The sequence below is a fragment of the Lonchura striata genome, chromosome Z, assembly GCF_046129695.1.
Source record: "Lonchura striata isolate bLonStr1 chromosome Z, bLonStr1.mat, whole genome shotgun sequence".
In the NCBI taxonomy this organism is placed as follows: Eukaryota; Metazoa; Chordata; class Aves; order Passeriformes; family Estrildidae; genus Lonchura; species Lonchura striata.
This window is the reverse complement of record NC_134642.1, coordinates 3,380,704-3,406,144: the sequence shown is the minus strand read 5'-3', so window position 1 is coordinate 3,406,144 and position 25,441 is coordinate 3,380,704. Positions and strand designations below refer to the sequence as shown.

Genomic DNA, 25,441 nt, shown 5'->3' with positions numbered 1-25,441 from the left:
AGCCCTCTTAATGACAGTGGCTAGGATATGCGGTGCACTTTTGGGTGAGTAACACACCAGTGAGGCACCTGACATAAGTCTTTCTGACTTTCAGCCTTTTTGCCACAGGAGCATTATCACTTCATGAGCGAGAGGTTTGTCTTATGCCCTTTACCTCTTTCTTTGGCTATGCCTGCTGAGAGCCTTGTGCTGCTTATATGCACATCACAGACTTCAGTACAATGTCCTGGAGGTCCTGCAGCCTAAGGAAAGTTTATTTTAGGTGGGGGGAATCAGAAGTAACTGTTGTCTGGTTCAGTGTGTATTAGAAAGTGTTATAAATGAGAATTTATTCAGCCAGATTAAAAATAAGGAAAAAAATAATTTTATTACTGGTCAAATTCTATCTAGCCAGCCACAAGGAAAGAACAGAGCCGAGCCCGGGATCGGCCCTGGGTGTGCAACAAGGAGTCAGCCTCAGCAGAGGTTTTCCCCTATGCCCACATCTCCATCCTGACCCAAGCAGTTTTTTATAGGGAAAATTCCGCCTGAGGCCAAGATTTCAGCAATCAGTCTTTTCTTCTATTCAGAGTCTATAGGTTAATAAGATTTTCTTTTTTTTGGTGATGAGGAGGAATAATTCAGTGTCTGGAGTAGGTGAATCCCTGATGAGATTTACGGTAAGGCTGCATTCACATGTATCTGTCTGAGGATTTCCATGAGATCCATCTTGGGTTGTTTATGCGATGATCAGCGCCTGGAGTGCAGCCATGGCCCATCTCCTGGCTGAGCAACATCCTTTTACTTGTAAATCAGTTTCCAATATACACCCAGTCTCACCTGCAAAGTGGGGAGAACTAATACAAATGGGTATAATCTAACAAGTATCCAATTTAACATATTTCATACAAGGAATGACGCAAATTATATTTACTACACATAACAGAAAGGATAACCAGCCCCAACCCCCATGTGGGCAGTCTAGGTGGTAGTTTGGATATCAAATTATCCTGGAGTGCAAGAAGCCAAATACTGAATAGTTGGTGCACTCCTCAAGCTGTTCAGGTACAGTGGTGCTGGGGAATGACATAGGCACAGAAGTCCTACATAATCAGAGCCAAGAAGTGAGGGGTTTTTTGACCCATCCCTACATGCCCACAGTGCCTTGTTGCTGGGTTAGTTTGACCTTTTGATGAGATGAACTTGAGTCTGTTTATACCCCTTGCAAGCAGAATTAAACCATGGTGACCCAATCTGTGTGGATCATAACAGTGGTGCAGAGCTCCACAGGGCTCTCTGGCCAGATCCCATCAAGAGTGGGCAGCACTGGTCTGTAGTAGCAATGATGGACATTCAGACCAGATGTGTAGCTCTCTGGGCATCCCCTCACAGAAGAAAAGCCTGTTGTCTGACAGGGTCGAGCATACCTGGGTCCAGCAAGCACTGCTCAGAGCCTGTGTTGTGAAAACATTTCTGTGAAGGTGAATCAGTGTGCCCTACAGAAAAAGTAGGGCACAAATCACAGACCAAAACATATAGATTTCCAAAACATCTTATGGTAGATTGCCTGTGTTAGAAACTCACTGCTGCCTACTAACCCTTTTTGTTGCTCCAAGAGCATCGGGAATGTCTGCTGACATATCCCAAATCCTTCAGGAATGCACATTCACCCCTCTCTAATCATTGTTTTTGCACAGAGTACTTAAGGTTTGTCCATACCTGGAGTCAAATTTCTCACCTTAACACTGGAGCACCTGCAACACATAGGAATGTTCATTAAGCAGAAGACATAGAGGCAGTTTTTAATGAAGAGGCCTTGATTCAAAGTATGTAAATGCCTTCAATTTTTTTCTGCCTTTTCTTGTAGCTGGAAGGACTTGGAAGTGAGCTTATTAGAGTGAGGAAGGGAGAGGTCAGTATTCCATAAAGATGAAGGCTCTTTTGGGTATATTAGTGCATCCTCCAGGGTGTTCATAACTTACAGCTGAAACAGGGAATTCTCCATGGACTCTGGCTGCTCCAAAGAAGGAGGCAATTTTATGTATCTCATTAGCATTCTTAGGAAAAGATTTACATATAAAAGTCTGCTTTGTTGGACAGGAAAAACACAAGGTAGTGTTATTTTTAATGATAAAAACATTCAAGCGCAATCTCCCCAGTGTATTTCCCCACAAATCGTCTTCATATTTACAATCTGTTAGATCATCCAGGAGACAGAATGAGTCATGTCAAAGCCACCCTTGGTAATTACTGACTCGAAGCAGAGTAGGAGAAGAGTGCTAAAAAACAAACCCAGGGAAGCAAGCCATATTCTACAGTTAAAAGCTACTGACAAAAGAGAGTGACCAAGGGTTGACATGAAAACTGGAAGGGCTTAAATCCAGAAAGATGATGAATATATTTTGCACTTGATTTGCTTGGTGTATGAGAAGTCTGAAAGGCTACTGTCCTGACTGTATAGGACCTTAAAACCAGTGTGAAGTCTGTATTAAAACTGCTTTCAGTTCCTTGTGCCAAGTTATTAATTTTCAGACCCACCTTATTTTAACCTTGTTGCATGAAATTCCATGGGAATCAGTTCCCAATTTTTGTTAATGTTGTATGGTGACATAACCTGACTGTTCAAATTTCTCCTCCACAGCCCAAATCTGCATTAGCTCACCAGTGGGTTAGGGCAGTTTTATAGCTGACAGTATAAAATAAGTACTGATGATCTGTGGAGCTCAAAGACACTACAAGTTAGAGAAATATTAATTTGTTTTTCAGGACAAGAATACAGGGTTTATTCCTTCTTGTGCCCTCTAGAAATATCTGAGATGAGCAGATTCAGGCTCAGCCAGTTCTGCCAGAAGTAATATCACTGTTGCAACATAAACACCTTGGCAACACTTAATGCAAAATTTTCAGATTTTTTTCTGAAAAATTGCATAACATTTTTCAGTCTAGACAGGGAAAAAAAAAAGAAATTCAGAATCAGAACTACTTTCTGAATTCTAAATGCCTTTATTTTTCTTCCCTTTCTTTTATGTTCACTTGGGATATTGTTTTGTTAGTTTGTTGGTTTTGTTGCTACTTAAACAATGAGGGATCTCTGAAATTATGCTTTTTCCTTATAGCACTTTATTTTGTGTCATTTTTTTGAAAATTTCTTTTCAAAATAGGTGGTACATGTGTCATACAGTAAGTCAGTTTTGAACCCAGTTCTTGCAGAAATAGATGGCTCCTTCTTTTATGTGTTTTTTATCACATCAGGGAACATTTAAGCTGGATAAGCAGTAAGAAATGTGTAATTAAGCATGTGAGCAGCTGATAATGTAAAACTGTGAGCGATCATCTGATTGAGATGATCCTTTCAGGTTGCCTAATTTAGTGGTCTGGAGGGTTGCTTGTGAAAATCTAGGGAAACAAAATGAGATATTTCAATACAGTATACCTGAGCACAATTTTTGACATGTTGAATACTTATAATTTTTTTATTATGGCAGGTGGGATAAAGTGCAAAGATTGAGTAAGCCATAGATTTTCCTAGTAATTCATTGAGCAGAAGGTGTTTGCAGTTTGCACTTTCACATTGCTAGTAGGAGTGAGACAGGAGATGCTGATGCCTCAGCATACTGCTGCTTGCAGAGGTTTATCTTGCCCACACAGATGATTTTTCTTTCTCTTCCTGTTGTCAAGGTAAAGAACTGCTACTAATCACATATTTGGTGAGCTATTACAGCAGCACCTAGCTTCCTATCTTTCAGCACAGGTGATATTTTCCATGAGAAAAGGGATAAATATCAGCTGACTCCAGATGAGGATGTCAAAGAAGTTTGAACTGTGGGCTTGATGTGTAGTCATTGAGTTCCCAAAACTGCAAAATAATTGGTAGCTCTTCTTACAATTGATTTACCCTTTTCTTTGTATCTTTCTTTCTTTTATTAATTTGTCCATTTTGGGGGGAAGAAAATAGTTATTCAGAAAATCACCAGAAGGAGAATAAAATCACCAGGGGGTCAGGGCAAGAGAGACTGGGACTGGGGCAGTAGAGTCTAGTCTAGCTATGTTGTCCAAACCCAAATTTCTTTAGGTTTAATGGCCAGATTCTGCTCTGTGGTAAAGCCATACTGGTAAAACCATGAACTACATAGTCCATCAGCAAAGATTTCACTCTCCTCTTTAAAAATTGAGACGATGAAATTATTATGGCAGTGATAACTGCCTTTCAATTAACAGACTCTTACCACTGCTAGCAAGGACAAATAGATAAAAGCATAGTTTTGCTTAGAACCTGGCTGCTGAAAAGAAAAAAAGGTGGAAAGAAAGTGAATTGTTATCCTTCTGAGACTTCATCTTGGATTGTCAGTGAACTGCAATTTGGGCCCAAATAGCATATCCCAGTTAAAAAAAAAAAAAAAAAAAAAACCCAAACAAACAAAAAAAAAACCACAAGGGCAACAAACATTTTTTTTTAAGTGTTTCAGAGGTCAGAATGAGACATGCTGCTCTCACCTGCATATATACCTTTCAATTTCAGTTTGTGGGGTTTTTTCCAGGCTATTATTCCTACTCTGTTAGAAACGATCAGGACTGTGTTGTGAGAATTACTACACAAGAAAATACATTTGCAGCACAGCAAGGTAGGACATCCAGACTTGCTTCAGACAGGCAGATGATGCTGTCCTGACTTGTTGAGGCTTTCAGATCTGCAGAGAGCTTTTAATTTTACCTTCATTTGCCAACAATTCTGGAAAATAAGTTTTGCAGTTCCCTCTGTATAGGGCATTGTCAACTTTATCTCACATACAGTCAGGATAAAGGAATGTTCTGCCAACACCTAGAACTGGTCCAAAGGGCTTGAGCTAAGGAAAGGTAGCAGAAAACACAAAGGAAAAGAAGGAGAACAGACTACAAAACCTCCAGATCTTCCAAAGTATTAAGACTGCTAGGACAGTATTATGAATCTGACAGCATCCATCTTATTTCTTAACTCCCTAGTGCCACAGAGAAGGTACCTAGATTTTAGCTTAAAACCAGGGACAAAATTTACTATGCCATTTACATCTCTATTTCCCCCATATGTGCCTGCTCCATCTGACTGAACCTCTTTCAGCAGTGGTGCAAATATGCACAAACTTACCAATAATGAGGTTCTAAAACCATAACTTCACCTAATTTGTCTAGCACTTCTCATATGTATGTTGGTACTGGTTTCCCAGACAAGTCCTCTGCAGACCCTCTTCTGAAGGTCTCAGTGAAACAAATGTATTAAAACAGACTGATTGTCCTGTCATTAGAAATGCCACTTGTTAAAACATGCTTTTCAAAGAAAAAGAGCTACAGTGAGCTTGTCCAGAAAGCAAATCATGGTGGCTGGTTCTGTCACTTTTGGAGAAGCAGGTGGTGTGCTATGGGGTGGAAGTTTTCCCTGATACAATTAGCAGTTTTCTATACACTCAGCATCCAGGATGATACTTTTCCATGCCAGGTGTGTAGCTCAGGCTAAATGATTTAAAAAGTTTCAGGTGAACCTGCTCAGTTGTTTTGAATGAGGCTTAGAATATCTTCTCTGGCTTATTGCTGCCTGATATCCAAAGTAAATGAGATGACTGGGAAGGGAGAGCAAAGAGAGAGGAGTTTCTGGTCAGAAAGTACAAGTGTATGAGATGTGTCCAGTCCAGATGCACTGGATAATCTGGAAAGAAACTATGTGTGTACATGGGACCAATATAATCAAAACATTCAGGATTCCTTTCTCTCACCAGCTTTTCTGCTGTCAGTAAATAATTGTATCAGCAACAGCAATCAGTCTCAGACATTGTTTCTTGATAAGGCAGAAGATAGTTCCAGGTCAGTAAATCAGAGATTGCTTTGATAGTTGAAACAGCTGTAAAAAAAAAGTCACCAATTTCAGAGCATAAAGGAAAATTCCTATGGAGCTCATTTTTCAATCCTGTAATGACTAGATTAAAAGAAGCATCGCATTTATGAATCATCCAGAAATCCTCATAATCTTCCTCTGTTTTTAAACTAATTAAAGTAAGTAATTTTCCATCCTCTGCCACTGCTCTTGGCACAAGGCGTTAGCCTTTTAGCCTTTAGATATGCAATTCACATTGAAATTTTTATTGATTTGCTCCATGCTGTTTAACTCCAAAGCTCGGTTCCCTGTGGTCTTGTAATATTAAAACAGTAACAAGGAATATCTAGTGCATCTATATGTTCTGTGCATGTGTGGTGTGATTGCTCTGAATACTGATGGGTTTTATATATTATGAGACAACGGCAGAGCTGCCTTTCCTATAGTACATTAATTTTTCCATATGCAGAAAAGAAGGGTAGTTTTCTTTCTTTCTTAAAGACAGCTGTAGGGAAGAAGGGATGTGTCCTATCTTCTAGAACACCAGCAAGGGAAAATAAGCTAGTTGTGAAGGCAAATAGTTAACCAAAAAGGATTATGGCAGCACATTGCTGCATTTACAATAAAGGATAGCAACACTCCTGGCTCCCTCACTGTCTTTCCTTTCCTCATCATGGCCATGCCATGCCTCACACATTACCTGCCCTCTCCACATGTCAGCTCCCAGTTCTGTCTCATGCAGGGCAAATATATCTAGCCCACCACCCTCTGGTTCTTCAGCCCCACTGTCGGAATCTGTGGTATTGATGATTCTGAGATTGTAGAAAGTCTCTGTCTTTCAGCCCCATTGCCAAAGCAGAAGCCATAATTGGTCTGTGCTGGTTTCAAGATTGTTTATTCTGTTTATCTCTCACATGTTCTGCTGCCCTGCCCAGCTCTGTCCTGCAGGGCAGCATGTGGGGCTCTGCCCTCAGTGGGATGTGACAAACATTAAATACCAGAAACTCCCTGGGCTGGATTTACAAGAACGTGCCAATATCTGTCACCTACATTGGACAGTGTGTCCCCAGCCTGAACCAACAGAAAAATGCCAACACCACAGTGAAACATGGAGGGCATGAAGAAGGAGAAAAAGGACAAGGCACACCCAATTTCCTCCATATTGTCCCCTTTGAACCCCTCATCTAGAATCCTAAAATTTTACTTTTTCACCCTTGCCACACTTAATTATTACTGATATCAAACACTCAGAGCTTGTAATTCAACTGTAAGATTGAAAACTGTTTTCCATGGCCAGAGATCACAGACAGTGTCTCTGGGGCTCTGTCCAGGGGGGTTCCTGACCCCTGCCAGGGTCCCAGACCTGCCAGGGCAGCCAGAGGGAAGCCCTGGATTCCCACACCCCGCATGCCAGATCTTTTCCTCCCAGAGTAAGGAGAAAGAGCAGAGTGGAAAGAAGGAATATGTGCCACTTTACAACTTAGAAGTCAGAAATTGATGTATGACATGGCAGAGACAACAAGGCCTCAGCTGTACGTCTTTGCTGCTTAAATAAACGCTGTTTTCTGAGTCTCCAGTGGGAAAGAAAGGTAAAGACAGTCCTCACTTGCTGAAAGCCCAGATAAATGGCATCATCTCTCTGCCACTGTTGCAGGGAAAGGAGTTGCAAAGCCTAGGAAGAAAGTTTAGCTTTTTCTTGCCAAGAACAGCTCATTCAAGATGCAAGGTGACACAGCAATCAGTGTGATGGATTGTGACAAGTTGGCAGACTAAAAATTCCCAGGACAGATCCCGTGACAGCTTCAGGTTGTAACATTTGCCCATTTTCCTGTTCTGTTTCTGTTTTCTGTAAAGAGAAAAATTCATTCTATAAAGGTCTTTTCAATAAAAACAAAAAATTATCAATGATGATGGTGATGACGACAGCATTTTTTTCTGTCTTCCAGAACTGCAAAGTGTCAACAAGATACATTCCTCATTATGCCTTTTGAAAGGATGGCTGTATTCAAAGATGAAGGAGAAGAAAGGCAAAGTCTGGTTTCTGGACTTAAAAGAACTCTCATAAAAGGCAGATATTTAGATCAGACTGAAATGGCCTGAAACCATCTTTATTATTCTGGCATTCAAGCAGTCAGCTTGCCTGATTGAAATTCCACACATCTTATAGATGAAATATATTCTTTGGGTGCACTCAGTGGCTGCATGACTCCTCAAGTCATCCAGCTCCCAGCTCCCTCATGCTCCCAGAGGAGCAGTTTTCTTCTCCACTAGATTCTCAAAGGAAGACCAGGCCCATCTACATCACCACTGGACCTTCAGAGGAAAACTGCAGCCTTCTAGGGGATCACTGCTCCAACAGGATGACATTTGTCACTGCAGGAGCACTGCAGCCATCATTCCAATGGGACTGCTGCCAACACCCTGACCCACAGGGTGTCGGGTTCTATTCTGACTCTGTCAGTGTTGTTTTGTATTACTGTATTGCTTATTTTTATCTTTTTTTTTTCCTAATAAAGAACTGTTATTCTTGCTTTCATATCTTTGTCTGAGAGCCCCTTAATTTCAAAATTAAAATAATAATTTGGAGGGAGGGAGTTTACATTTTCCATTTCAAGAAAGGCTGCTGCCCTCCTTAGCAGACACCCGTCTTTTCAAGCCAAGTGCTCACAAAACTGAACAGAAGAGGAATACATGAACAGTAGTTTGAAGTAACTGCATGGAAAAAGAAGCTCCTCTTATTGCAGGATGCACAGGAAGTACTTACAATATTATAATCTGTAACAAAATAAGTGGGTAAGTAAGACCTTATCTGTGCACTCTGACTAAAGCTTTACTCGTGATCATGTGAAGCTCATTACTGTGACTTTTGCTGGCCTGCTGCTCACCTTCTTTAAGGCACTTCCCAAGAGACACAGAGGGAAGGGTAGGATATCCAATGAGGTTAAGCTGTGAATTTCTCATCTTAGTTAAAAATGAAGTGCTGCTGGACAGAGGAATGGTGTGATCCTGAGAGAAAAGCAGAGTTGATGGATCTGGGGACCTGAGAAAAGTCTGGTGATGATGGCACCATGAATCTCAGCTGAGATGAGCTGGGCTCACACCTGTGTCTTCAGAAGACACCTCAGCCTGCACATGCTCTGATTTTTGTCTGAATCTCTTAGAACTCCCCTGTTCCTTCATCTTGACTGACGTGAGCTGCACAAGGACATTTAGGAATCCTGTGACAGGACAGGACAACTCACTCATTTTCCTTGTACTCTCCTCTGTTTACAGCTGCAATGCACTCACTATTAAACATTAATGCACAAACAATCTCAGCCTTCCCTGCTGAAAGAAAGAAAGAAAAGCTTTTAAAATCTCTGTCGACTGAAGGGGGAGCATTAACTGTTAACAATCATGCAAAGAAATGAATGGTTCTTCTCTGCACTAGGTACTTTTTTTTCCTACATTTTCTATAGAGTAATTTACCATGTTTTGCCCTAATAGTGGTTTCTAAGGAGATGAAGTGTGAATTTTCATTTATTGTGGTCTATACGTGTTGTGATTTGCCTTTTAAGCAATACTGCTTTTAATTTTGTGTGTCCTTTATTTTTCCTTGAAAGAAAAAATAATTTACCATCTTTATTCAATGCATAATCTTTCTATCCTCCACTGATGTTAACAAATAATTCTTCTGAAAGGACTCTGTTTCCTTCTGGCAAATTCTCCCTCTTTATTTCAATGCTGTACAAGTAAACTTTGTTTCAGAGGCATATAAGGTGAGATCTCTTTGTATAATCAGTGGCATTAGCATCTGAAAGTCTCTAAATAATGGGTTTGTGGCAAGAACCACCTGTGTCATTCTGCTTTCACAGGACTGTGAAGGGATGAGTTAGCCAGAAAACAGCTTTTGGATTTCACCCACAGAGAAAGGTAGCCAATTCAGCATTCTGGAACTTTCAAGAGAAGGTTAGCAGAGAGTTCACAGCTGTTCAAAAGACCAAGAAACCAGATCTTTTTTTTCCAGAAGCTGACAGACTACAATAAAGAAAGCAGGAAATAGTGGTATGGGATTTTTTTTCTTCTCTGGAATGATATGTTGCTACTAAAAAAAATGACACCAAAAATCCTCTTCAAAGAAACCCAAAACAAAATAACAACAAAAAAAATCCACATCAACCCCAAAACCACTCCATCTGAAAAGAACAAAGTAAGGATGAGTCATTACAACCCAGTTGTCAATGCTTACATCCCATTTTCAGTGAGGAAACCTAGAGTGGGAAACAAATCACTGCACAGAACAGCTTCAGGAAATTATTACCACAAAAGGATTTCTTTGTGAAATCCTCACTCCTCAGTCTGGGGCCAGGCTCAGAACTCAAAAGTTCAAGGTCATCTGTGATACAGCTGAAGAACAGGATGGGAACAATAAGCTCCACATTGCAGTATTTCAGGTCACTTTAAGCTTGTGTTTCAAAAAATCCCCTCCTGATATTTATTTCCCAAAACACTTCAGTGCGGTGATAATGTGAAGGGATTCTTGGCCCAAGAAAATAGTATAAAATATATGTACTTATTTCTCTGTTGTAACTGAGAAGGCTGCTGGTGTAACTCTGCTGACACAAGGGTATGTGTTCACAGAAATTATGGTAGCAACATTCATCACCTCACTCCACCTGCCTTGTTGACAGGACAAGGCTGAATTCCCCTTAAATAGCAATGAAGTGTTTAACAGCAGTGTAGACTCACAGGTGTACTGTGCTACAAAAGAGGGCACCTTGCTGACCTGGTGAATGGTGCTCTGAGTAGTTAAAATGCAATGCAGCAGTATGAAAGGAAGATACACCTTAATTGTATCATGCTTTCTAACTGCAGGATTCATTCCTGTTTTTTTCAACTGGTGTTGCAGAAGGTACCCCTAATAATGGCATATTTTTCTGATGACTCAGTGGTCCCTGAGTATTGGATGGAAGCAGAAGTCAAGCACCAGGAGGACAGAAAGAAAAGAGCCATAACTTGGTCCATCATGTCCTTCCGCCTGCAAGGCACAGTTATTCCAGAATGAGAAAGGGTTCGAATGTCAAGTTCACAAGCAATCCCATGTGTCCTATAAATATAGTATTTAATTGTATTAACAGTTATTGTTTAGACTCCTACAGCTGGTGGAGAAAGAGGATTTTTCAAGCATGATGTAGCCCAGCTTGCATAATTTTTGGGAAGAGGAGCCCTCCACAGGCAGAACTTCCTGACAGAAAATATCTACCTCTTCTGGCGTAAGGTCCTGCATTTATTGCAATGTGGCTTTGTGCTCTAGTGTGATCCTCTCCATGGGCCACAGGGGGAATCCCTGCTGTGGAGCTTGGACAGCTTCTTCCATCTCCTCCTTTTCTCACCTTGGTGTTTGCATTTTATAAATCTCACTATTCACAGCATTGTGACCTTTGCTGAGAGGTGATGCGAGCTTGACTGGGGGGCTCAGCTAAGTCCTGTCTTGGGTCTCTTGGAGCCAGCTGGAAGTGCCTGGAATCATCTGTGTCCACCATAACTTAACTCTTGGCCTCTTCTCACAGAGGCCAGTGCTGCAAGACCCTCCACTGTTAAAGCCTGGACACCTACATCAAATATTTTCCACCTCCTGTCTCTGTAAAATTGAATTGTCATTAAATTACATATTCATTATACACTCCTTAGAATCTCACTTGTATCCACAAAAAAAAAGTTCCATTCCTGAAAATCAAAGTAACCCTAGTAAAGATGGGCAATTTACACACACAATTAAAGTCTAACTCTTGTCATTTCTGATACTAATTAACTTATACTAATTAATCTGTATATAGAGAAATATGTATGCCTTTGGTTAAGGAGAAGGTACGTTTTCTCTTAAATGAGTTTTCCAAAGTAAAACATTTTTCAAATGCCATTGGGGGAATAAAATTCTGCCTAAAAAGGTTCTAAAAACCCCAAGCTGAGGAGAGAATGTCTCAGTCATGTCAGCTGCAAAAGCAAGAAAACAAAAAGTGAGCAGTTTCATAGCTGACCAACAAGTGGGAGAAGCATGACTGAAATTTTCCAGGTTAATTCTGCAAGCTTCAGTTAGGGAGAGAAGAATTTGTTATTTTAAAAGATGCCACAGTGGCCAGTTGCTTAGATACTAAAAATATCTTCATTGTGCTTCTGAAATGTATTGCCTTACTGAGAGATGAATTGTTTCCCCATTTCTATAGTCAGAGTCATGTTCACGTGACTGGAAGAGTGAAAATCCAATATTTTTAACGCCCTTTTCAAAGAACCACTGTAAATTTGTCTCCATTCCCTGACTCTGAAAGATGAATCTGTTTGTAGGCAAGGAGCCAGAGTCTCATTAACTGGAGTGCTCTGGTTGGGATTAATGGCTGTGTAAAGCTGGAGAGTCCTCTCCTCCTGAAGCACATCTCCATAGACTTCTGAGGCAGCACAGTGGGGGGAAAAAATTATCATAGACCATCAATGTCTTCTGGAAATTTATAACATTAAAACAACTGGATGCCCAGGACAGCCTCTAAAAACTCATTCCATAAGCTCTGAGACTGAAGGGGTTTGCTCACCATTTTGAGAAATGTATTGCATTCCACGGGCTGTTTGGTGTCCCAGCCTTTTTCCTGGCCCGTCTGTGAGAAAAGAGATAGTGGAAAGGAAAGAATTGAAGAAAAATATGATTGATATTTCTTAATTCAGTATTGAAGGATTTGTGTGCAAAATTCCTTGAGGTGTCTTTCCTGCATGACATGGGATTCATTCCCAGCTGAGAGGGAGGTAAACAATCAGGGCAGGAGTATGAAGTATTTTTGTTTTCACATGTATGATTCCCTCCCCTGGACTAGGAACCTTGCCACACTTCTGCCCTGTTCCCTTTCTCTGGCCTATGGGAATGCTTTTTCCCTTTATTCTTGCTTCCCCAAGCTGACTGAGTGGAGGCTGTATTTTTCAGGGGGTCTTTCTGTTTTTGCAAAGGGCAAGTGTTTTACATATGGCATGAATTGTGAATGGGCAGTCACCAACAGAGCACAGCAAAAGCCCATGTTTTCAGAACATCAATAAAAAATCCCTATAATCTGTGTTCAGTATCATAAATATTAAATGCAATTCCATAGTGGGTAAGCAGGTAAGGGAATCACTGGCAAGCTAAGGTTACAGCTATAAGCAGTGCAGGTGCTCTAAGTTTGATCTTTCAAATTCAACAATTTATGTCATCATTTATATCTGCAGTATGTCTTCAAAATATATCTCCCTTAATGTAATTGCTATAGCTGCACATTTGTAATTTTTCAGTTTATGTAAATCCAGTCTAGCTCCATGGGTTTTTTTTTTTCAGTAAAGCAATCTCAGTCTGAAAAGATATGACTCCAGAAGGAGCACACACTGATATAGCCGCTACACTGATTACCTAAAATATGAATTGATCTTTCAAGCAGAAAATGATGCAGCAGGCTTCCATGAATGGGTTGTTTATGCAGTCATTTGCAAATGCCCTACCTGAATAATTTTCTTCCACAAAAGGCCTTTACATTAGAATAAAAACTTTACCAAAATTCTGTGATGATATTTCCTTGAAAAGAAAAGGATGGAATATAGGGCTTTGATAAGTTCAGCCCTTTTCAGAGCAAGCTTTCTATTTTCTGAGATGTACCATTGCTCTTGTTTGAAATGTTGGGGTTTTTATAACAGTAAACACAAGCAATTCATATGTGAATGCAGCATTGTGGTGACATGGCGTTTGATTTCTTTCAAGTTCCTTTTTTTCACCAAAATTTGCATCTAAGGAAGAACAAACAGGGTTGTTTTCTTTTTCTCCTACCTGCTTGTGATTTAAGAATCTGGCATTTCTAATGTCGCTCTTAAACACAGAGCCAAATTGCTTGTGGTCATGAGCAGTTTGAGTCTTATAATTTCTTATTATTAATCCCTGCTAAATGTTGTAATGTTTTTAAGTTGTGGCCAAGGGAAAACCTGTGTTGTGACCTTTCAGCTCAGACCAAGGTTTAAAACAACAACACCAACACCACCACCACCACCACCACCACCACCACCACCACCACCACCACCAACAACAACAACAATAACAATAATAATAATAATAATAATAATAATAATAATAATAATAATAATAGCAACAACAACTGGGCTTCATAATTCTGTCCCATGCCTGAAAGGGGTGCCCAGTTGAGTTGAAGGAAGTTGAAGTCGCATCTTGCTTTTACTTGTAGTCAGCTAGAACTGAGCTCCAGAGTAGTCACTGGGTAAGGTTCTCTTTTTGAAACCAGGAAATCAGTAAGGAATCTACTGTGTGAATTAATTTTCTTCAAGATGTTGGTCTGTTTTGTACTACATTGAAGAAAATTAATGGGCAGAGATGGGTGACCAGCAACACAGAAATTTTTCAGCCAGATTTGCAAGGTGAAGTTGGACTGTCCATTCCTAAGGAGGAAAGTCCAATTGAGCAAGTGTTTGCAGTTGTACCAGGAAATTTGGAGTATTACTGGTAGTTGTTTGATACTTATGATATGATGGGAGTTAGCAACTGGTCTTACTTCAGATGTTTTCCAGTTTGTGATGCTTGATTTAGAAAACTCTCTTTCATTTTAATATGTTTTTTCATCTTTAGGTAGGTATCTGTGGGTGTCTAGTTAAGTGGATTATTTTAAACTATGCAGAAAATGAGAAGTCTTCTTATTTTATTAATTAATTTTATTTAAAGAATCAGAACTAAACATTTGTATAAGCTGGCTTCTCTTTTGTTAAGATGTTAAGAAGAGAGGCATGCAACAAAGAAGAATGTCCAAATCTGTGTGGAACCTGTTTGATGAGGTAAATGCCTAGGATGGTCCTATCCTTTCCTGTTATGTATGAAGAAACATAAGGTATGAAGAAAATCTTGATTAATCCACTCTCATAACCTCAAACTTCTAGGTCACTCATTTAGGACAAACAAATCTCCCTTCATTGCTTCCACAGCCAAAACAAAAATGTGTGAGTGCTAGGGAGAAATCTGTCTCATGGCACTTGGCCATACATTAAATATTCGGGCAGAAACATGACAATTACTAGCTCATGTACAAGACTCATAAAATATCAACTATTTCAGTTCTGCAGTATCTTTTTCCTCAAACAACTATGAATTTCTGTAATTACTGTAACAGAAAATCCTGACGTTAATCCCTTAATAGAAACACAGCATATTGTCATAGATCAACAGGATGCCTTCTCAAATCAGATAAAGCTTTCTGATTCAGTCTCATGACTTAGTTGTAAGGCCATGATTAATAACTTAGAAATTAGTACCATGAGGCACGTGAAGGTCTTTTGGAACTATATACAGCTAATAATTCAGCTGTGCATCTCCTATCCATTCACAGACTCATCAGCCAAGTTTTCTGTGCCACAACTCAAGACCAAAGAGAGATTTTTCATTATATAAATCTGTATAATTCCTGGACACAGCTCCTGCTATCTCTACCAGTCTGTGTTTTCCCACCTGCCTGGTAGTAAGTATCTGGTAGATTTTTTTCAGGGCTGGGTGTGCACTGAACTTTCACTGGCACTATCATAAACCCATTCTCAGGGATTTCCTTCTTTGATTGAAAGACATGCCTGCAGTTTCATAAATGAATATTGCATTATTGTCTCTGTAATAGATCCAGTGCCTTATTGGACCAGGGCAATGCAAATAAATGGTAAAGCCACAGATATTGTCCCAAGACCTGTCACCCCATGTAGCCTGAAATTCTTGCCATCAGCCTAAGGCTGACAGATTTCTTTCTTGTATTTTATATCATTTTTTTGTTCACTCCCTAGAAATTATGCCATAGAGTCTCAGGATATCTTACATAAGATGCAGACCAATTGAAGCTGTATATGAGTCATCATCAGAATGATGGAGAAAAGCATTTCACCAGGGATGTATGATCTAATGAAATTGCCTGTACTGTAGTTCTGTGGGCTTGCATATTCCCCACACACAGGCTTTGTTGTAACAGGCCAGCCTCCATGTCTTCCTCCACCTCCCCAGCACCCATGGCCCCATCCAAAAATGCGGTATGAATGGGGTCAAGTGTTGAGGAGGAGCCTGCAACACTGCCCAGCAGCAGAAGAGGGAGATTTTACCTGCTCATAGAACCTCAGAAACTCAAACTCTTCAGAAACAGGACTTAAAAACTGGTGCTGCACAGTCACTCTTCTCTCATTCCAGTACAATTCTCAGTTCAGTCTGAGCTTCTGTGAAGAGGAAACAGGAGAAATGCAGTGCCACTGGCAGTTCAACCAATTTATATAATGCAGGGGACCACTAAAACTTGTGGGACTTCTCAGAGCTGTCTGACTAAGACCAAATTTCTACTTTCAAGCTTCTTAGCACCCAGGCTCCATAGTTTGGCTTTCTTAGGCTCTGTTTTGTGGGTGCCAGAGATATTTGCACTACATTCAAAGTCCATAAAGGCCTCCCCCACTCCTGCTCTCTCCATTTTTGATTTCTCTGTGTATGGGACAAATTGCAACAGCGCTCCCACTGTGGAGCTTGCACTGCACATTTATGCCCATAAGTAAGTGCAGTGTAGGAGGCTCAAGGGTGAATACAGTCATATCAAAGGTGTATACAGACTTTCGTAGCAAGTCTGCTATAAAAGGTATTTACTTTACTTCCACTTGTTTATTTGGCTTTGGGTAGCATTTGGAAGGATCATCTGCTTGAAGTAATGAAAGGCACTGTCCTGCTGTAGTTGGAGACAGGTTGTTCCAAGGCTGATTCTTGGGTTGTGAAGGCAAAGGCTGAATTTTTGAAAAGGATGAGAAGATAATCCCTTTCTATTAAAGTCATACAATTTTAAAGGTAAATTTTATAAAATAGAACCACTCAAAAAAGGAGCACAGCTGTCAACAGAGTTTTTTGCTTTCCTAATATTCTGACTCTATACACTGCTATATATTAACATGCTATATATATTTGCATATAATTTCTAATTAATTAGCCCTGAGATCTTTCAGAGATACTGTAAGTAAATGCATCCTTTCCAGAAGACACTTCCTGCCTCATTGCAGCAATGCTTATGTATTGAGTTCTACCTTTTTCAACTTATTTATATGCTGTTAAAGCACTGGAGATCCATGTTTCTTATTCCTTTTTTCCTAGTGTTCCAAATACAGGGATTTTTGTCTCAATAACCATACACAGTAAATATCATATTCCTTGTGTTTTGTTTTTGTACCTCTCCCCATTTTCTTCAAACATATGTCTTGGTCCTGGATCTGCAAAAAACAAAAGATGTACATTAATCTGAGCAGAGAACACCTCGTGGTCTGAATTCCTTATCTCTCCAGGATATTATCTGCTTTTTTTTTTCAAAACACAAACAGAAAGGAGAAAAATCTGAGTATGAGCAGTTTTGTTCTTCCCCCTTGCAAAATTGTTAAACTCTTTTCACGACAGGATTTGTGGTGGTATGTGGTTCAGCTGGCTCTACTAGAGTTTCTGTTTCTGCTAGGTGCCTCTGTTTTTACAATGCCATTGCTACCTGAGTGTTTTGAAAAAAACAATCTCAGAACACACAATCTTGCTCTCTGTGCTGGCACTCAATTCAGCCAGTTCCAACCCTGGTTTTCAGATCTCTGTCATGAAATGCACAGAGGAAGGAGCAGGAGTCCTCTGCAGTCTCCTAAGTGGACTTTTTGAGTAACACAGGAGAACAACTCACCAGACAATTCTTGCATCACTCCTGGAAATGGCAGAGGAAATGGGACATGTTTTAGAAGGACCTTCAGCACAAATCCTACGTCTGTCAGAGCAAACATCCTCCTCCTCAGCCAGCACACTTTTTGACAGCTGGCTTCCATGGGTGTTCCTCACAGTAAGTGAAGCCAGACACGCAAACGGCAGAGAGAATGGGTCAGGAGGGAAAGTGAGGACATTTCAAGAGCTAGACTGACTGATAAAATCTTCTGCTGGGAGACATAAAAATAGCTTTCTCTGTAAATCCAGCTTTCCTCTTACACAAATGCTCTTCTTTAGAATACAAAGAAAAAGCTAATAAATTAATAAAATCCCATTGCTCCTCTTTTGTGAAAGAGGAGAACAGTTATTTATTATGAAAGGGAAGTATCTTAGACAACTACTGTTGTAGATATAATTTTGGACTTAACATTCAAATCGAAAAGTTTTTTATTTTATGACCAAAATGGTTTCTGCTTAGTGGTTCATTGAAATAGAAACACACTAAATTAATTTTATTCAGTTGTACTATGGAAACCTCATGCCAATTACTTATGCTTTAGCTCTTCTTTTGATGATGCCAAATCTTATAATTTCTGCAAAATTTCCAATTGTAGGTATCATCAAAAAGTACGTATAGGCAGGAAGTCCCACTTCAAACTGGCCTTGAACTTGTGCTTCTTGTTCTGCATGAGTAGGGTTTCCTTCATGTAGTCTCTATTTTGGCAAAGAGAATTTTTATGAGGGCAACCTTTTTTCTCTGCATTTTACTGATGACACATCTCATTTACCATTTATCTGGAGCTCTTTCCTCTTTTAGCCTCATGACATTTTGTTTGCATTAATGTTGCCTCTCCACTGAAGGTAAACTTGCATATAATACTGAAATATATAAAATTTGTCAAACTTTTCTTTTTGTAATAATCAAGTATCTGCCATTACAGGCCCTTCCTTGACCAGCTGTCAAGTCCTTCCTTTTTAAGTAGAGCTCTTCACAGATTATTGATTTGCTACACTGAACTAAAATAGATTAAACCACATTAAATTGCTTACAGACCTTGTCTGCTGGGTGGACTTGTGTATAGTGAGTGTCTGATGACATTCACACTGCAGGTCTTAATTTCTATTCTGGAGGCCTATCTGAAAATCACAGTTTATTTTAAAGTTTTTTCAGGGGTTAGTTCCTCTCTCATACAGTTTTGTGAAGTTGTTTGGAGTCACAGAGCTTTTATTTAATAAGCATTTCAGCAGTGTGACAGTGCAGAACCTTGGCAGCACAAACCTGGTGGCTGCTGCCAGTTAACACCACACTCACCCTGGGACAGGAGCACTTGGAAAAATCAAGACTTGTCTCTTCCCATCCCTGAAGCCTCTGCTGAGGAATCATAGACTCTCTCTATCCTGTTGAGAGAAGGAGGGCTGGATATCATAGAATCACAGAACCATTCAGGTTAGAAAAGACCCCCAAGATCTTCAAGTCCTATCTTTGACTGAACATCTTCATGTGAACAAGTTCCAGGTCCAGTCATTCCTCAATATTTCCAGGGATGGTGAATCCATCTCCTCACTGGGAACAGGGAATGCTGTATTGCTGACCATCCTGATTTGACAATTTGGCTCTGGAATATTACTGTGGGGCACTCCAGAACATGGACATCCAATTATCACCAGCATCTTGCTCCTGATATGTGGCCATGGGAAGAAACAACAAAACTGATCTCCAGCATTACATCCATAAAAAACCTGCACGCTGTAGGAGAAGAGAGCAAGGCCCAAATCTATCCCAGCACTGTGCAGAGTGCCCCCTTGGAGGAAGAGTCCTCATCTGGAACTTCTTCTTTAACCTCTATTTGATAATTGAAGAAAACTGGGTAAAACTTTACATGTCAAACAATCTTGACATGAAATGTATGTGACTGAGCTCATCTTTGCTGGCCAGTGTTGTACTAGCTTTATTTGGGTTTGGAACCACCTGAAGTCAACAAAGAACCACAAAAACTCTGAACAAGAGGCTCAAGTTAGTCAGAGTTATTTGGGTTTAGAGAAGTTCAGATGTTCTTGGTGCTAAGGATCTACATCAAATAAGGCTACAAGAAGCTAAACTCCTGTAGGAGTAGCCAGTGAAAGCTGAGCAAGTCTCTCAAAATGCTCTGAGTTGGTAAACCAACTGGAGACTTAAGAACTACAAGTTTTCTTCTTTTAAAGCCTAACTCAACAGTTATGCTGGTAATAAACTTACAGGAATGGGATTTCTTATATTGAATACTTTTCAAGTGGGAAGCAAGTTAAAATAGCTCATTGCTGTTTAATAACTGGGGAAAAGTGAAATATTTGATAGGTTTTTAAAGAAGTAATTTGTAGTTTTAATGAATAATCCTTCTTGTTGATGTATTGAGAGCACAAGAACGACCAAATTCCACAAAATAAATGTAAGAAGCCTAATGTACTAACTTTAGCAGGAGCTATTGCTTTTTTTTTCAGGAAACAGGGTGAGAAAAGAGGCTTTTTTTTACTGTTCATAAAGGGGCTGAATCCCCTTAGATGTTTTATTAAGATCTCAAGTTTTCAGACTGTTTGTTAGAATATTCAGTTTTGTTTATTCTGGATGTTTTTCCCTGGTGATAGAGAAGTCAAAATTCCTTTGAAAATCTGCAATAAACTTTGTGACAGATTTATCACCCCATGCCTGTACTGAAATATGAAGAGAGTCTACTTGTTTGAAGCCTTGTTTGACGCTTACATATAAAAATATATATATATTTGTATTAAAAGAGAGCACATGGGCAATAAAGATAAAAACCAAAACTCTTGGTGTTTAGGTGGCAAACTATGTCCTTTTTTGGTGTGCTGCTTAATTCTTCATTGCTTCCAGAGTTCTTTTTTTCTTATTGTTCTGTTTATTTTTTTTATATCCATGGCAACCATGAGTCTTTGTCAAGGAGCCATCCTTGTGGGTCTCTTTTTGAATGGCTGAAATCCTAAAAACCATGCTATTTCTGCCTGAATATTTCTTACATTGAACATGTCTTAATTGGTAAGTGTTTCGAAGTTAGGAGGAAGCATTTTTGCCTTTTAAATTACTAGTGTTTAAAATAAAACAACAAAGGAATTTGGTTACAGAGAGTTATAGGATTTTTTTGTGAATTGAATGCTTCTGGAAATCATAGCAAGAGCACAGCTTATGTACATGTAAATAACCCTAATGTATTAAAAATTCACAGTATTCCAGATACACAAATATATTTCTTCCTTTCTAATATTCACACCAAAATTTTAGCCTGGCAACGGAGAAAAAAAAACCCATCAGAGATAACCAGACAACTTTACAGACCAGCTTTTTGCTAAAATAGGTGTCAACCCTACACATCCCTTAAGACAATGTCCAGAAGGCAAATACATAGAGGGCCAAACTCGGCTGAGCAGACAAAAAATGAACTGAGTTCTTTTATTTTGATTTCATTTCTACCTTTGTGAGGTTTCCTGGACTTTAGTAAGCAAAAGCAGTTTATACAAATGTGCCTATCTGCCATTAAAATATTTGTGATTCTACCAACTGCATTAAGAGGAAGGCAAAAACCCTGGTAGGAAGTTTTTGACTCTTGACCTCATCCCCACAGCACAGCTAAAATGCTGTCTGAGTTGTGCATAGCGTGACATTGTGCTGCAGGATTCTCTTAACAGCTCTTTAAACAGCCACAGACCTTTCTTGCAAGTTATAATACATCAGGAACAGGACGCACTTCTTTTTTACCTGGCCCACTTCAACAGGAATCTTTGGTAAGTGTCTTCTTGACATTTCAAACTAAGGACAATATCCCATACAAATAGGAGAGAACCAGCCAAAATTTTAGCATTATATCCCAATTCATCTGACTTTCTTCTGCCCTGTTTCATCATATACTGTCTTTGCTGTAATCAAAATGGCTCTCAAAATACTATTAACTTAAAAAAAAACTTTCTAGTATCATCATAGAAAACAGTTATTTTCTATATTTATAATCTATAATTCTAGAATCCATCTATATTAATTAATATTATTTCTATATCTAGAAATAATCTGTATTTTTATATTTATAATCTATATTAAAACAATTTAATCTTAAAATGGACCCCCAGAATGTTGTTTACTCATAGAATTTCTGGGGGACAATAAGTCTACTTATTAAATACTATGTTACATGGGATACATTTCCTTCATAAATACACCATGAAAATTTCTAGCTTTTGACAGTAAATTGCCAAATTTGACAGAAATACAGGTGAATACATTTCTAATACTTGCCTTAGACTGTCAGTTCAACACCTGGAAGTATCAGAACATTATGCTGCGATATGCCCGCATACAAATTCAGAGGAGAATATTTCCTGCCTGCTGTGAGTTGTGGGTATAAAGGAAGGCCTTTAGCAGATCCCATGTGTAACTGATGGGCATTAGGTGTTTGTTGGGATGTGGTGTAAAACATCCTCCATTCTGTGGGAAGTCAGGGACTGTGGGAGCAGGACTTGTGGAGGTACTTTCAGAAAGTCTAGAGGACTAGGATTGTGCAGCTAGCTCACAGCAGTTTGAGACGTCAGGCAGTCTAAACATCGTTTCCTGCTGCTCAGCATGCCCAGAGAGCAGAGATGGTGCCTGGTGAGTGGCTGTGCTGTCTTAACTGGGATATTGCACCAAGGAAAGAGTCAAGTTGTCTTGCCCTCCAGATACAAAGTCCAAATGACAATTCCTGGCTACTTTTCACAGAATCAAAGAGCCTCAGAGCTGAGTTGGGAGCAATGCACAAGGATCAGCAAGTCCAACTCTTATCCCTCCTATACAGGACATCCCCAAGAATCACATCACGTGCCCAAGAGAGTTGTCCAAATGCTTCTTGGACTCTGTCAGGTTTGGTGCTCTGACCACTTCCCTGAGGAGCCTGTTCCAGTGCTCAACCAACCTCTGAGTAAAGAAATTTTTCCTAGTATCCAACCTAAGGACATAGCAGTTTCTTTCAGTTCTACTGTGATCCTTGGAGTATGAGTATTGCTGTTTTGATGGCAGTGCACTCCCTCTCAGTTAACTGCAGGAGGAAATAACCATTGCCAAGTGTTTTAATGTTGCTTCATGTGCATGCGTGGAGGGATCCAGTTAACCAGAGGGATTCTGTTCTGCTGCTGGAGGACTGTGATGGAGATAGAAAACATCCTACAGCAAATCAGGGAACACCTTTGTCACGTTGGAAAGGAACAGATATGGATCTACACTGAGGGACTCCACAGAATGTTTTCACTGGTCCATGTTTTTCTGATCTGCTCTGAAATAACCATAATTTGCCCTGGCCAGATGTATGATCTGCTGAAGGGTGGGAGCTGAAAGAGAAAGGACCTCTGTGTGTTAAAGCTTTGCATCCTATTCTCCTCATTGATATCAATTAATTACTTCTGTAGGATACAAGATCAACTTGAGTGAACCATTGGACCAAATAAAGATTTTCTCTCTGCAGATGAACAGATCTGAGAGTGCTCAACAAGCAGGCACAGTTCAGTGAAAAATGCCAGCTCTCCTGATGAGCAGGTCCCCAAAGCATCTGTGCTGCAGCAGGGACAACACTGTTCTCCAGATAATCCACTGTGGCAGAGGTGTGAGTGTCCTTGGCTATGCCATCATTTAATGGTGGTTCTTCTTCACTTTGGAAGAAGAAAGATTTGTGAAGTTTATTCAGATTTGATGTGCCTTTTACTCCCAGGCATACTCCTTCTATTGTCAGTGAAATTTTGTGAGGAATTGTCAGCCACTGAATATTTAAAATTTACATGGGAATTTTTAAAAGCCCAGTGTTTGTGACCAAAGGGCCACAGTGCATTTCAATACTTCCCCAGGAGATGGTGACTTCTGATTTTTCATCTACTGTCTACACTCCTTGAAATTTTAGCTTTGAAAGCCAGTCTGGGAGCAGAACTTCCTAAAAAATTACTCTTCCCACTCTTCTCTAATTTATGGTGATGAGTGCCTTGGCTTTAAATATTACAGTCATAAAGATTTTACTGATTTCTGTTTCATGCTTAATGCATACCCATTACTAGCTAATGACAAACTAAGGAGTGCCTCATTTCTGCTTGGAGGTGAAGTTTGGAATTAATAGTCTTACAATTCTGTTTTCTTGTGAATTCAACCAACTTCAGCACATCTGGCTTGCTCATCCCTGCAGACTGAAAATGTGGCAGGAGCAAGCACAAACAAATTGCTTTGCCTAAGGTGCAAGGAAAAAGGAAAACCCAGCAAGAAATTAAAGCAAGGAAGCTTTATGATGAAGATATTGTCATACCCAGGCTTCTTCCTTGTTGCATCTGTAAGCACTATCTGGGTTACAGAGCTCAGGAGTGAGTGGCAGGAAATGTGTGTTCCCTCATCTCTCATTGGAACTAGCTTTCAATCAAAACAGTGTGCTTTACCACCTACTCCCACCATATATATATTGACTGGGGTTTTTTGTGTTTGTTGTTTTTTCCTTTTGTTTGTTTGTTTTTTTTTGAGAAGGAGATACAAATAATTTGGTCTCTACTGCTGAAACACAGTGACTACCAGCAACACTTGACTTCTCTGAATATCATTTTCTCTTCCTTTGCCAATGCCTGCAGCTCTCTCCCTCCCTGTCTGCCCATCCCTCAGCTCTCCTGCAGTCTCCTTGCCACACATCACCTCAGAATCTCCCTGTAGTTCATTCATCTTCTCTTTATTGAGATATGAGGCTGAAAAAGGAGCAGAGGAGAAGTGAAGGACACAGGGCAGATGTTTGACTTAAAATTATTTGTTGATCTCTTCAAAATAACAAAAAAGTAAATTTCCGAATATTTGTTAACATAAGTCAAGATACTATTTTTCCACTCCAGCATTTTGGTGTTTAGGCTTAAGGGTCCTGAATGTTTTTGTCAGTGTTGCTGTAATTTCACAATTGTAAGTTCACAAAAGTGCACTCTAATCACAACTGTAAATGTACAGTTGTGGTGTCCAGTTCTACTGTAAATGTTTTCAGTGAGGCATCTCCTGAAGCATTTATTTGCTTATAGTATTTTGGTTCTGCTTGGATGATCACAATACCCCTTGTGTTTTAGAAGATACTGCTACAATTTATTACAACAGTGAACCCATCCTTTTTCTAATTCTTATAGGGGCTGGATTTCTGTATCATCTTCCAGGGCAAACCTAGCAGACTGTGTGATCATCTCCTTATTTTTCATATAGTTTAACTGCTTGATTTTCAGTCCTAATTCAATATTTCACAACACTGAAGTAGATTTGTTCTGTCTTACTGTAAAGAATAGAAACACTTGACTTTTACCTCATACTTTGTGGAAGATGAGGTGCAATGCCATCAGATCTCATCCTCTATGAATTTGTGTCCTTCTTAAATTTTAGCCTCTTCAGTGTTGTATCTTTTGGCATATCTAAAACAATGATGGATGAGTTGATAATGCTGAGTTGTAATAAGAGTGTTGACAGCAGCCAGCTCGAATCTGTTCGTATCTGTTACGTGTTTTTTCACATTCAGGTACTGGCTGAAGAAAGCTCCTAAGGGTTTTGAGAAGGGCAGCACTGATAGTAATTTTCTTGTCACTTGATGGACTTGAGAAACTATTGTATATACAGTGCTGTTCTAATACATCTGTGATACGTTCTAGTAATTTCTTTTCAGTCAAACATGTAACATACAAGGGAAGATCTTGCTTTTCTACATGTATTCACAGTCACTTGGAGTTTGCAATGTCTAGAGAGTCATCATGTATCTCAAAATATATACCAAAAATATTTTCTTAATTTATACTGCTGCGTAATACCCACCTCTTGCCTTCTAGCACCATGAACTTTTTATTCCTTCTCATTATGTTTTATGTTCTGTCCTTTGGCACTGACTCTGCCTGGTCTAGAA

General features: G+C 39.6%; 1 long non-coding RNA gene across 2 annotated transcripts; it reads right to left on the bottom strand.

The window, feature by feature from the left end:
• Positions 1-12,406: 12,406 nt before the first annotated feature.
• LOC110472307 (uncharacterized) lies at positions 12,407-18,940 on the bottom strand. Of its 2 annotated transcripts, XR_013341559.1 has the most exons (4): positions 18,853-18,940; positions 16,895-17,077; positions 15,941-16,051; positions 12,407-12,447 (listed from the first exon to the last, which is right to left on the bottom strand). It is a non-coding gene; the product is annotated as an uncharacterized LOC110472307 (long non-coding RNA). The 2 variants fall into 2 exon arrangements; XR_002465707.2 differs by lacking the exon at positions 18,853-18,940 and having other exon boundaries at positions 16,895-17,272.
• Positions 18,941-25,441: the final 6,501 nt, after the last annotated feature.